Genomic DNA, 14,765 nt, shown 5'->3' with positions numbered 1-14,765 from the left:
ACGATGACTGGGTGACGTGGCCTGGCTCATACCCCATGTTTATTCTACTCTCATACTCTCACTTCTTGCTCATCTATTTCTAACTCCTAACCATCGCTACCTTCTTACGTTACAGGATTCCCCCTCCCCCCGAAAGAAGTCGCGTCAGACACTTAACAAAACAACAAAAACAGGTGTTAAAGCGAGCGAAAAATGTCATAATGCACCATAGTTCCAGTTTAGAAGGGAGTTCCTTGACTCGCACAAAACTACAGCAGAGGAAACCAGCCCGGCCATCACTAAGAGAACTCGGGTGGACGAGGCTGGCTGTTGCGTCCTGGATGGCATAACCATGCATTCGACGTGGAAAATGAAGATGACAGCCTGGATAGTAGCGAAAAACGAACAAGCTTGTGAGTCCTTGTATCGTTGGATGGTTGGATGTATCATGCGTCGGATTTCGAGTCGTGGCTGCGTCAGACGCATTGTGTCTAGAATGCGTGCTTCTTGAGAGGTAATGACGGCTAGATGCCTGTGTGCTGGCGCCGTTCAAGAAGTGCTTCCGCGTCTTTCTGGGCGTTTTCTGTGGTGTTGTCGTCTGCGTAACCGCTGGCGCAAAGAGCGTCTGTGGCGATGTTCCCTCATCCGGGAACGTCCTACTTCTTGAAAGGGCCCTTGTATCAATGTCCTTAATTTACTAACTTGTTCAAGTTGCGAGTGTGCTTCCGTTGAAATTTTCGTTCGTCGTCGTATTTTCTTGGTTCGGTAATGGCTCGGAGAAAATTGCGGGTGGTCATCGTCGTTGAATAAAGAGATGCTGCCGGTAGTTCCAGACTTATTTACGAGTGGGATGCAAGCATTATTTCTGTCAAGGAAAGCAGTAGATACATTTTCGTTTTTATCGGCAAGACTTGCATTGAATGGTGACTCCGTAACGCTTCGTCTTTTGGTTGGTCCGGTTCCTGAGAATGACATTGCCGCAAACATGGCTTGACGTGGTTCCAATTCCGTAGATTTGTTTCTTTGCGAGAAAATTGAGCCCAGCGTTCCTGAAGTACAACCGCTTTCGGTATAGCAGTGACTTGACAAGTTATTTGGCCGATATTTCAGGTGGTCAGTTGCGTATGTGGCGATATCTTGAGGGGTGCGATGAGAGTGACGAGCACCAGACGAGCTACTTGGCACAAATTCAGGTGGTGGCTTACGTAAGCAAGACGAAGAGTCAAGTACATTGAGTGCATGAATATTGTCTTGATTTGTGTGTGGAAGAGGTTAGCGTTGGTGACATTTGTGAAGATGGGAAACCAGGTGGAAGGTTCGGCTTTGTGGAAAAACGGCTGGGATGTCTTTCTATGAGCAGATGACAGACTTCGCCTGACGGGCATTGTAAACTACTCTGTGCTCGAACGCGTGAAGGCTGCGTATGATTGTGAATACTGAATTTGAATGCATCGATATGGCTGGTTGTAACTGACTCTTTATTATAGTGTTGAAACCAGATGATCATTTCCTTTTTTATTTTTGGCCAAGGCTCGTCGTTGTCGAATATGTGAGTGAGGTAAAACTTAAATGCCTCACCAGTGACGTATTCGCTGAAGTCCGTAACCATCTCCCGTTCCGACCAAGATGCAGCGGTAGCGTGGAACTCGAACAGGTCGAACCAGTCTTGTACGAATCCATCGTCCGCTGCTCCGGTGTACTTGGTATGGGGACGTCAGTAGATGCTTCTGACATGATGCTGGTCGATGCGTAATGCTAGGCGCTTGCACGGAAGTCCATGTATGCTCAGGGTGTCTTGTGGAGAACTGTGTCGGCGATGAGACACTGATGAAGTGGCTGGGAGGTCTTCATCCTGTCGACTTGTGTGACGCTACGATGACTGGGTGACGTGGCCTGGCTCATACCCCATGTTTATTCTACTCTCATACTCTCACTTCTTGCTCATCTATTTCTAACTCCTAACCATCGCTACCTTCTTACGTTACATATATATATATATACTATAGTGAAGAAGATGAGTGCAACTCGGAAAGGCAGAGGGTATGACTCAGTCGGTGAAGAAGACGACGTTCGGTTGGCTGGGTACTCACGCTAGATCCGCCATTACCACTTGACGTGTCGTGACTGCTCTCCTGTTTTATAAAAGTGTGCCACTCTAAAACGCCTCATTTTAATTTGTGGAGGGGCTGGGTGACGCCTAATCCTGGAATTGCGAAACCGTACGTTGCCTTCAGTTGCTACGATGTCCACGGACGACGATCAGCAGGTGGCCGCCTCGGCTCCAACTACTGCAGCTCTTGTCTGCCTCGGCTCCTTTCGGCAACGCGATCTGCCTTCCTTCAGTGGAACCGATGACAAAGACGTGGAAGTATGGCTCGATGAATACGACCGGGTGAACAAGCACAAGTGGGACGATACGCACAAGCTTACTGTCGTCCAATTTCATTTGACCGACGTCACCAGTCTGTGGTACCGTAATCACAAGAGAGACCTCCCCACCTGGTCGGCCTTGCGAACGGCGTTTGCAGAATTGTTTGGCCGTCCAGCGCCTCGCAAACTACGGGCCGAACAGCGCTTGCGTACCAGGGCTCAGCAGAATGGTGAGAAAACACCAGTTATATCGAAGATGTGGTCGACCTTCGCCGGCGTGTCAACTCGGCCGTGACAGAAGCCGAGAAGATCAAACACATCTTGAAAGGCGTGACTGACGACGCATTTCAGATGCTGGTCGCCAAAACCCTGAAAACGGTAGCGGAAGGGATCCAACTTTGTCAGAGCTATGATGAGCTCTGGAAACAGCGTGACACCACTCGTCGTGCCAGCGCGCCATGTGCAACAATCTCCGCTTTAACGTCGGCTGGCTCTACTATAGATCACACCACTTTGCTTCACGAGATCAAGCAATTTGTACGAGAGGAGGTCGCACGCCAGATGTCCCTCGTGCCTTATGCCTCCGAAGGTGCCCCATATACTTTAGTGCCATCAATACAGCGAGTTGTCCAAGAGCAAGTGTCCGAGACACTACCAACAGCTCACGCACCACCTGTTGCTGCTCCATTGACCAACGCCGAAGCACTGAACGGAACCCGACGTCCGCCTGTCGCGAACGGCCACGTTTCTTTGTCGCGAACGCCTACGTTCACGCGTCCCTTTGTCTTACCGACTGAGCCTATGTACCAGGCTGCCCGTCCTTTCTCTCGACCACCACCTCCACGCTTTCAGAACCCTTGGCGTGCTCAAGACAACCGCCCCATATGCATCGCCTGTGGAATTGCGGGTCACATGGCTCGATTTTGTCGATGGCGTAAGTTTCTCCTGCGTGACGACGTCATGCCAACAATTATGATTCCCCTCCCCCCCCCCCATGACCGGAGCCTGCTGTATATGGCGAGACTGCCACCATGGACACATTTTCACCTCACCGGAACTTCAACAGACACCGGTCGCCTTCACCTCAACGCTGTTCCTTTTCCCCTATGCTACGTCGACATCACCCTGTCCCCGAGGAAAACTAGGAGCTTCAGTTCCAGGTGCAAGAACTGCGGAATTTTCGAACTCCAAAAGACCTTGTTTTTCGCCGTCTAACGTCGTTGCTGTCTCCGTTGAAGGTATACATGTTTTTGCATGGGTTGAAACTGGCGCCGCAGTGTCTGTAATGACTGAAAAACTTTGCCGTCGACTAAAAAAAGTCACAATGCCTCTTCACGACTTCGTTTTGAGCTCTACGAGCGAGCAACGAAATCGCCCATTTGCTGCATGCACAGCACGTGTCGTTATTGCTGACAATATTTATGTCGTTGAGTTTGTAGTGCTCCCACGGTGTTTCCATGACATTATATTAGGCTGGGACTTTCTGTGCACTCATCAAGCCGTCATCGACTGTGCTCCCGCCGAAGTGGAGTTCGCGCCGTTATGCGACGCTGCTTCACTCGACTCCTCCCTTTCACCTGCAAAAGTTTTCGTTGCCGCCGACGCTTCGATACCCCCGTTCTCGTCCGCCCTAGTTCCGCTTTCCTGTGACGTCTCTAGTGGCTCAACTGTTCTTTTTACGCCTTCTGAAACCGCTGTTCACCACAAGTGCTTCCGGATTCCTTTCGCCATTCTGAATGTTCACGATGGATCAATTGCAATTTATGTTTCAAATCCGTTTCCCTCACCTTCCAAGTTACTGTGCGGAGAGTGCCTGGGCTTTGCCGATGACATTGATCCCTCGATTGCACGTGTAGTTTCTGACCACTCGACTACCCTACCTATTGACGCTGTTGATTGTTGCGCGTCATCCTCTTCCCCATCATTCACCGACGCAATTTCGCGCTGCATCGACACCAACCTTACGGCCCAGCAGCGCACGGACATCATCACCCTTCTCGAGCGCTTCCGCGCCAGCTTCGACCACCAGCAACTGACTTTGGGCCGTGCTTCCACAGTATCTCACGAAATCGACACTGGCCTTCACGCTCCTTTACGTCAGCGTCCGTATCGGGTATCGGCATCTGAGCGTCGCATAATCGCGGAACAAGTTGATGACATGTTGAAGCGAGGTGTTATTGAGCCCTCTAACAGCCCGTGGGCCTCCCAGTTGTTCTAGTCAAGAAAAAGGATGGCTCAATACGATTCTGCGTCGACTGCCGCCGGTTGAATGAGATCACGCGCAAAGATGTTTACCCGCTACCTCGCATAGACGATGCCCTTGACTGCTTACAAAGCGCGGAGTTCTCGTCACTTGATCTGCGTTCAGGTTATTGGCAGGTTCCCATGGCTGAGGCTGATCGCCCCAAGACAGCTTTTTTACCCCTGATGGCTTATACGAATTTACCGTCCTGCCATTCGGGCTCTGCAATACTCGCCACGTATTGTCCCCCTAGCCGGAGGGTGAGACGTCGTGTCGCCACGACGCCGTAAGCAGTTTCGGAGGGGACAACAAATACAGCATCTTCCTTGGAAGAGACCGCGGCAGCCACCGCAAATTGCCCCACTAGTTAAGCGAACATATCGGTGGACCCTTTGATGTATGTTTTCACTTGTTTGGGACCCCTCGAGCAGCGGCACACACATGACGAGGAATAGCCCAGCTGGCGCCACCTTGGAGGGCAGAGTCATGCTTCAATATTGGACGTTCACGTGGACCGTGAATGCTCTTCACCCTTGCCGGCTGTGTGGGATCTGTGATTGGAGTTTACTATCAGCACGTGTTTCCTGATCTAGAGATCTGGGAAAAACATAACGTTTATAATGAGCCACCCGGCTCATTCGGAGGAGCGCCATGTAGTAGAACACGAGATTCGAAAGCTCGCCATGTAAGAAAGAGCTCGTCATGTACGAAAGCTCACCTTCTATATAATGTAAATAAACCCTCTTCAAGTCCCTCTTCCCCTGCCTCGACAACTTCATCCCATACCTCCAGTGGCTGCAAACCTCGGTCACAACAACACTCATATCATGATTATCAAGTTTTGACATGTCATTTGTTTTCGTCGTCTATTGACGTCACGTGATACCAAACTTGATATATGTAGAGCTAGAGTAACGGCCACGAGCACGCTATGAGTGTAGCATGTAGTCATATAATACATGACACGCATGTCTTGATTATCATGTTTGGACATTGTGCGTTCGCGTCACGTTGTAGCAAATGTGGTATATGTGAAGCCAGCGAAACGGTCGTGAGCCCATCGTGAACGTGGCATGTAGTCGTGTTTTTACATGAGCCACATGTCATGACTAATATGTTTGCATCAGTCCTATACCTTCGTCATTCATTCACGTCACGTAACACTAAATTTAGTATACGTGAAGGTAGCAAAAAGGCTGCAAGTGCACCAAAAGTGTTCCATGTAGTCATGTTTTACATAACATACATGCCATGATTGTCTTGTTTGAACGTGTTATTTGCCTTCGTTGTCCGTTCGCATCACGTAATACCAACTTTGTTATATGTGAAGCCAGTAAGAGGGCCGTGAGCGCATCATGAGCGTGGCATGTAGTCATGTTCTTACATGATACACATCACATGATTTTCATGTTTGCATCAGTTATACACCTTCGATCGTCATTCATTCACGTCCCTTGATACCTAATTCGACATTTGTGTAGCCAGCGAAACGACTGCGAGCACACCATGAGCGTGGCATGAAGTCATGACTTACATAAAAAGCATGTCTTGATTTCCACCTTAGGGTCTGTCACTTATGTTCACCATGCAGTTATGATATACAATACCAGTTTTTCATTATATCATATGAACGAAACACCGGGAGAGCAGCAAGACCATCAAATTAAGTTTATGACATCCATGGGATACATGCCATGATTTTCATCTTTTCACTAGACAATTACGTGTGCCATACAGTCATGTGGTGCCATATCAGTTTTAGGGTCGATACAACTATCGAAACGGCCAGGAGAGCTAGAACTCGTAGACAGATAGATAGATAGATAGATAGGTATATAGATAGATAGATAGATAGATAGATAGATAGATTGGTAGCTAGATAGATAGATATAGATAGATAGATAGATAGATAGATAGATAGATAGATAGATAGATAGATAGATAGATAGATAGATAGATAGATAGATAGATAGATAGATAGATAGATACGCTCAACGTCGCCGAAGTTCGCTAAGAAATGCTTCGAATTTAAAAGCCGCCTAAGTTCGGCGCCCAGCTCGTCACGATGGGTCGAAGAGCGCTTATCTCCCACGCCTACTTCGCCTTGCAAAAAGAGGGGGTGGGCTAGATATGCTTGTGCGCACGCGAATTTTCTCTGGTTAGAAAATTCATGTGCCTTCGGCTTTCAGCAAAACATTTTCGTTAGTTGCTGGGCCCACGAAGATCACCTCGTTCAGGGACACTTGCTAGTTTGCTCTTATCATTACCTGTGATTACTTTTCGGGCGTCGTTTTGTTTAAGTACAACGTTTACGACGCCCCGAGTGCTAAACGTTGTTAGTTCGATAGTCATGGGGGGTGAACAGAACGACGACAAAGAGACAAGAAGGACACAAGTGCTCGTGTTCTTTTTGTCTCTTTGTCATTGTTCTGTTCTCGCACTATAACTATCGCCATGTCATACCAACTCGCCGAAACTGCCACACTTCTAAGTTGTTAGTTCGCTCTCGTCCTGTGTGTGTTGTTTTCGTGCGTCATTTGTGCGTGAGCAGTGTGCTGAACGTTTGGATGTGCTTGCTGCTCTCAGTGTTATGTTTCAAGTTGTTGCTATCGCATTCATTCCATCGCCCTTGATGTGAAACTGTTAATTTTTTCGTAGGTAAGCAACATGATTGTTTAAACATAAGCATTTAGCCCCCCCCCCCCACCCCGTATTTTTGTTACTTGCATTTCCCAGGAAGCGTATATATTTGTGTACCTTTCTTGTCTTATGTACCTGCACCATTCCCTGCTATGAAGCCAAGCCAACATTCCTAAGCTAACACTCTCTAAATCTTTGAAAGTTGAAAGGATCAAGTTTAGAACGATGCCACGATATTTAATTTATTGCCATAGCAAATAAATGAAGATTTTAGACGGGGTTTTGCCGCTGGTGTCATCGTGGCCGACATGTTATATATAAAGTCGAAATCGATAGCACACTCCAATAAAACTTGTTGTTGGGCTAGTTGATATATATTACAAGAAAAAAATAGACGACAAACCACGGAGGAAAAATATGCGAAAGAAAAGAGGGTCATCTGTTTCTTGTAATACACCCTAGCGCTTCGCAGCATAAAGGTGAACGCACGCCTGCAGAGGAGATGAACGTGCCAGAAGCAGAGATCAATCGAGCTGGCCCATTTACGTCACTCGGAGGGCGCACGTGATAACGTCTCCTCGCGCGTGTAGGGCTCGCGCAATAAGGGCGCACCCGTATTTTTCGTACGAAAAGGAAAAGACGCGTGGAGGGGTGTCTCACTCGAGCACCAATTTTCATTCGAAGGACTTCACACGATTGCTGGCAGGCGCGCTATCTGAACAGGCATCAGTGGTCACCCTTCTGCGTGCATCATTCTCTGCGCGAATAGGCCAGCTGTGCTGAAAAAGCATGTCTGCTTAGAGCCCTTTCTTACACCAGCGTTTTATAGAGTTACGCGATATAAGTTACCAAATAGGTAGCTGCTAGCCTTACTTTGTATAATATTAAAATTTGTGGTTACAGCTGTCAACCTTGTTGTGAAGTGTCTTCTAGATCTGTGATTCCGGCAAACACACGCGCTCGCGTGGGACGCAGATTGTGCAGTGCCAATAGATACACATTGACAGACAGACACAGAACTCTATTGGGTCCTGATAAAATTGACTCTTTAAGAGCAACGTCACGGGCCACTTCCACGCAGGAACGGAGAGGCCTCAAAGACACATCGTGGGCTTTTTGGGCAGCCCGTATTTGTGCTAGTAACTCGAAACTTCGTAAGAAAAAGTACCAATACTCTTCTGTGAGCCAACTTGGGCTCCGCAACGAGAGACTTATTCAGAGCATATGTCTGAGTTCACTAACCTCACCACGATCAGTACAAGCAGAATCAAAAGCCTCTAAGGAGACCATGCTTAGGAAAGACAGACTTGAATATGGCTTGGTCTGGAGCATTCTAAAAGTGATAGCCTGAGGTCTAGACAACTTGCTGTGCGGAGGAGCAAATAACTGCCTACTCAACTGGTAGTGCTTGGCCGCTTCACTGAAAGTAATTAAACCGCCTTAAACATTCCAATGCCAATCTGTGGATATACGACCTCCCCAGCGCGGAGGGTTAGCGCGCTTGAGAGTGAACAATGTCATCATGATTTACTAGAAAGTCCTGTAGGGTTTCGAGATGCGCACAAAACCAGGTAATGGTTTTGTGCGCATCTCGTACCAGGTAATGGTACGGAGAAAAAATGTCCCATTCTCAAGACTTTAAGATACTCTAGAGTACACGGAACCAGAGGCAAAAGCCCTGACCACTGACCTTGAGTGGGTGAAGAGTCGCGATCTCTTGCCGTCAAAAAGGGCAAGGGCTAAGCAAACTTTTCGGCTTTTCAGGAAGCATAGTCCATAACTGTCAAATCAATGATAATAGAACCCACAGATAGCCGGAAATACCTGAAAGCCAGCTGAGAAACTTTACTGAGTTCATCGAAAAACGCATGAATCAGGATTGTACCTGATGCTCTTCAGAAGCGTGCGGGCACTAGCCCGTCGCCTGCCTACGTTGTGCGGAGGATGGACGTTTCGTGTGAAGGGACAGACATGGATGGCTCTAGAGTCGCACGGGTACAACAATCAAATCATTGCTGAGATTTCAGCCAAGACAGAGAACATGATCAGGTTGATTATTAGGGTTTCGAACAGAAGGAGAGGGGGGACTCGGGGAGGACTATCCACTACGGCTCTTTCATGCATTCCTCGTGAGTCATATTGCGTAATATTCGATGCTGTGATTTCTTGGTACGGGAACAAAGAAGCTGGAACACTAATCAGAAAAAGCATAAAGCGCTGATCGGTTCCGTGAAGATGAACGCAGAAGAACCATGCTTGGTAACAAGTAGTCTCCGTCGTTCACACGGTTCACGGGCAGAGTCGTCAAGGTCACCCCCAGTTTTGGACAAAAAGAAGAAAGCTTACTCGGAAGCGCGTCTTCGAAGAAGCAGGCCAAGCGTGGTCGTCTGGTCTTTAGTCATTGTTGGCATGCACGGGTGTCGTTGAGAATGTCGCATATACGCGACCACTAAGCTGACAAAAACATAGTTGCGGGACGCATACGGGCTTGTCCTCTCCCGCTTTGCGCCTTTACCGAGTGTTATTAGGATGGCGGGGCGCCTCGCTGTCGCATGCACACCTGGTGAGAAACTCAGCACACAGGGTCTGACGGTATACTGAATGCTCTTAAGAAGGATTCCACGAAGCGAAGTTTATTGAGAGAGCTGTCGATGCTCGAGCTTGAGAATGGCTACCAATGAAGCCCAGCCGACACACTGCACTCTAAGCCAAAACGGAGCAACAGGGGTATAGGGGTTGCTCCTTTCAGGGAGCAATTGCATTGCCACTCCTATTACTCTCCTAAAAGGAGTAACTGCAGAGGGAGGAACCGTTGCTCTCCTTTCAGTTCCTCCTTCGGGGGATGAACAGTTACTCCCTCCAGTTCCTCCCTGCAGACCAACAGTTACTCCCACCAGTTGCTCCCTGCCGACCAACCATTACTCCCATCAGTTGCTCTTCTAAGAGCAACAGTTACTCTTTACCGTTCCTCCCACGTGTTCGCAGTTACTCTCTGAAAACCAACTGCACATGCTTCCAGTTACTCCTTGGGGAAATGAGTATTTATCTCGAGTATGCTTGTCACACGCTTAACACATGGCGAGAGCTCCTTGGAAGAGCACTGCTTGGGTGCTTCTAACACAAAAAGTGGACAATATTGAAAGGAAAATAAATGCTTTATTGTTCTTTTTATGAGGCGACGTGTGACCACACGTAAAAGTAGACTTCGCCACACCACAGCCAGCACTAAACAAACACCATAATACATCAAAGGTTTTCTGCGTCATCCGTGGAAAAACAATCTTGAATTTCTAGCATAGGGCAGTCTGTGTCGTCATTGGTGAGAGAAGGGCAACTTCTCCAATTCTGAAGAACTCAAGTTTCGCAGCTGGTGTTTCCATCACGCTAGCGCAGCAGAACGTCACCGCAGGCATATTTGAAGCATCTCATTCCTGCAAGAAAAAAAATAGAAGTGTGAGGTTAAACATGCCAGAATCAATTCATAACAATGAGTCACACACACTGCAGCAGCGCTTACATTCTAGGATGTCTACTGCAAAATGAAATGTGAAAAAAAGGAAGGTTCGGCCAAACGTTACTTGGCAAGCCATATAAATGCTGATGTGGTAGACGCTCTTCACATGATGTCTCAGACAGCAATATTCTGGAAGAAAATGTGCAGCACCTCAACAAGGCATATTTGTAGCAGTTAAAGATACCCTTAGGTTCAGTTAACTTGTTTCCTATACACAGCTGAGTGACATTTCTATGAGCCAATTCACCAATGGGCATTCTAAATGAGGTCATGTGTGTGGCAAATAACACGTACTGTCCGCTCATGTTAAAATACTTATTTAGCTCGTGCACATAGTTGCTCTCGATTCTACTGTTCTATCATACGCTGCTGCGTCTTGAATTGCGCAATACCTGTAGGCACAAGCCAAGCATGCAAAGCCTGCTTGAAAGCAACCATTTGCAGAGGCTACATGATAATCTTCAGTATATTTTTTTGTACCTGACGCAAACGGCTGGACAAAACTATAGACAAATAAATGTAGACCGTGCTACCTTCAAAAAATGCTTTAAATTTAGAAAACTAGGGTGCATTTGTTCACTCGGTTGACGAGTCACAGCCACGAGATATGTAAACGAAGCAATATATCAATATATCTTAAGGCATGCACAGATATTCCGATTCTTTGTTTGACAGTGTCACAGATAGCTTGCCAATACATATATATTTGAGAGCAACAAGATGTGAAGCTTTTATTAGCTCAACGTCTTGTTGGTTCACAGCCAAACAGGTTACTGCTTGTTAGACAAATTGGAATAAGCACACCATGGTTTCCAAAAAAAAAAGCATTATTAGAAGTTAGCTCCCGGTGTGAATGTCTGCCTATTTATTTTGTACTGCCTTCTACATGTGCCACAAAGACATTTGTTGAGGATGTGCTACCAGTCAAGCCAAGATCGCATACTTGGTCAATGTGATGGAAATACAAACATTAGAAACACTGCCACCTCTAGTAAGAGCATAACACTTCAGTATCTTGGACTAGCAAAGAGGTGCACAAGAAAGTTAAGCCCACTCTTGTGAAACTTTGAACGCGAATATTTCAGAGTGGGGGAGGTCAACATGCTGTGGCACTTTTAAACCCACGAAACATCTGCAGAAAACAGGGTAAAGGCAAGTCAAGAAACGCTGTTATGAAAGCCTGCACATGGACAGCTTTGTGAATCTAGGCCCAAGTGTTATGCTTTGTGCAAGCCAAAATCCATGTAAATAGGGAAAGCATACTTTTAGGAGTACCAGCGTAAACAAATCTTGGCAGTTGGCTTTTTAGTACAAACAGCAATCCCTGCAATGAAAACATAAACATTTTATCTTAACGGTAACAATGTGAGCACACACACGGGCCAGCGGAGCCATGTCGAATTGTCAGTGCCAGTGTAACCATGTGGCATAATGAACTATTCTCTGGCCAACACATGCACAGTTTGCCCCTAAAAAGCGATGCTTTCATATACGTAGTACAAAAAGTCTGCACTTACCAAAATTCACTTGCTTTCTGTACATTAGCATCGTTGGGAGCATCTTCATCTGCAGTATAACCAAATTTGTGTCATATCCCTGAAAAAAAAGTATAAGACATGCATCAAATATTGTTTCATTTGGTAGCAGTGAAGTCAGGTTAAGAACAGCCAAGTGGGAATAAGCCTAATTATGTGCATGCGGCAAATCCCAAACGGCGTTATTGAGGTTGTCGAAATTTTCGTCGATTGGTATTAACGTCGATATGTGACTTCAACGGCATGCCAAGTTTTCACAGCGCATAAAGATTTCATGATGCAGAATAATGACAGCGCTAACGAGAACATACAGCATTTATGATTGTCTTTTACAATATTCAGTTTTGCTAAGGTTTTGCATCACTAAAGAAATCTGAAAGATTTGGGTCATTCCTCCTCCAATTGTTCTGTCAATATGTAAACAGAACATGTAAACTGCTCGCTTGATGGTGCGCTTATAAAATAGTACGTTCAGCGCAGAGGTGAAGCAAGTGACGCAGTGATGTGGGCAGATTTTTTTTTTTTTTAGGCGTGCGGGGAGGGGGGGGGGGGAGGTCCGCTTATATGAATAGGCCCGGCAAGCGGATATGGTCGTCAATTTGGGCTCCCTACGCCCGGCCTAAAAAAATTCTGTGCGCAACCGCCTGGCTATGCCAGTGAAGTGAGGCGACAATTATTTGTTTACTTACTGATTTACATACACTTTACATCTCTAAAAAATGCGGCGTTAACATTACATAAAGCCAACGGTAGAAAAGTGCCAGTATGAATGCAGCTACAACCCCGCCCCAATGTTTTTTCAAGCGAGGTAGTGTTGCGGAAATGAACTTTTAACTGCAAAAGTACACTGGCACTGCAGTGGTGACAGGGGAAGCAAGAGGGTATGCAGGCGGTAATAGAGGTAATTTAGTCCGATACGGCTAGCAATGGATACGGTGAATAAGAGCAAATAATTTCACTTTCAATAGCGCAACCACTCAACAATGTATTTTAAGAGCATTAAATGTTGCTGGAAATGCCACTCACCTGCACGCTGATGCATGCACAGTCCTTTGTCCGACGAGCGAACAGGCTTGCAGATAGCTGAAGACGTGTTTACGATGTGTTTGTTCCACCCAGCAGCAAAATCCACAACTACTTCGCGCTCTATAAAGATAAATATACACTAACCTTCATCACGAATAAGTAGAAACGCAAATCTGCGACACACACACACGATCAAAACATAGCTCACAGCTCGCACGTCCATGTGCTCGCCAACCACAGACCATATGAAAATGAGTAAGTAGTGCGAACGCGAACCTAGTTGCGCCGAAAAAAAAAACGTCGAGCAGTGGCAGCACAGGCGTCAGCGCAAAAATTTCAGCGTGTTCTCCTAATACAATTATAAAAACAAACTGAGGTACACTAAAACTCATAAATAAATATAAAAAGTTGAGTGTAACTTTTATTTAGTGCTAGTCAACATAACCACTGAATAAAAATTACTTTGTAACTTACATCGTTTGCTACTCTAGCGCCACACCTGTCGTGCGGGCGCAGATGGCGCAGATTTGTCATTCTGCCCTCAACCTACACGGTGAAGCTTGCTACTAAGTGTATGGCTGATGAGAAGCGCGTCTGGGTCCGCTTTTTTTTTCTTCTCCGATATATTTGGGCGGGGGGGGGGGGGGCTCCTTATGCACGTGTTTCGGTGCTTGATCGACTTTGACGCCCTTACTTCGCGGACGAACGGCGTGTCTAGGCTTTTTTTATCGTTGTTTTGCACGTGTTTCGGCGTTCGGTCCGCTTTGACGTGCCAACTCTCCATTCTGCTGCTGCGTGTGTTAGGTATTTGCCGTACTGTATTCTCAGGCCTTCTGTGTTCAGCCAGCGCTGCTATCTTATTATCTACGGATGCTAAAATAAATCACTGTTTTGGTTTGGTGAAGTTTGGCACACAGAACAAACAATAATCTGGCCCATGAATATCAATGTGGGCGGCATGCATATTTGTGTGCGGTGTTCTGCCGGGGAGTAACTGTTGCGTGACGAGAGCATTTACAGCGGTTCCTCCTTCCGTTGCTCCCTTACAAACTTAAGATGAATACAGTTGCTCCCCCATTCTCGAACAAGTCGGCCATCTTGTTCCGCTTGGTCTTTTCGGAGAGTAACAGTCGGTCTGAAGGAGTAAAAACAGCCGCTGCTCCCATTTTGGCCATTTTTGGCTTAGAGTGTGCCTGGCAGGGGAGAGAGTGCGACACACTTTGATTTCCTTGCGTGTCGTATTTGGTAACGTGGTTTTTACCAATGCAGTGCCTGTTAAGGTGTTTCTGCTATTGGTTGAGGCGATGCGAGCCCTCACGTGTGATTGACTAATGTGGAGACTGTCTACTCAACCGATAGTTAAAAAGAGGTGCTTGAATTTGAAATGAAACAGCAGAGGTTCGAGTTTGAACCAGCTAGGCAGACGCCTGAGTGCTGCAATAAAGCGTCTCTTCACCGA

General features: G+C 46.7%; 1 protein-coding gene and 1 long non-coding RNA gene across 3 annotated transcripts in view; one reads left to right on the top strand and one right to left on the bottom strand.

Annotated features, from left to right (window-relative positions):
• Positions 1–14,765, top strand: part of LOC119166640 (kallikrein-4) — a 252,316-nt gene that overhangs the window by 27,270 nt on the left and 210,281 nt on the right. The window lies entirely within an intron of this gene.
• LOC142784935 (uncharacterized) lies at positions 10,368–13,597 on the bottom strand. The gene is made up of 2 exons (XR_012888761.1): positions 13,307–13,597; positions 10,368–12,341 (listed from the first exon to the last, which is right to left on the bottom strand). It is a non-coding gene; the product is annotated as an uncharacterized LOC142784935 (long non-coding RNA).

The sequence above is a fragment of the Rhipicephalus microplus genome, unplaced genomic scaffold (assembly GCF_043290135.1).
Source record: "Rhipicephalus microplus isolate Deutch F79 unplaced genomic scaffold, USDA_Rmic scaffold_16, whole genome shotgun sequence".
NCBI classification, from domain to species: domain Eukaryota; kingdom Metazoa; phylum Arthropoda; class Arachnida; order Ixodida; family Ixodidae; genus Rhipicephalus; species Rhipicephalus microplus.
The sequence above is the reverse complement of the archived record's forward strand: the minus strand, read 5'-3'. Positions and strand labels throughout refer to the sequence as shown.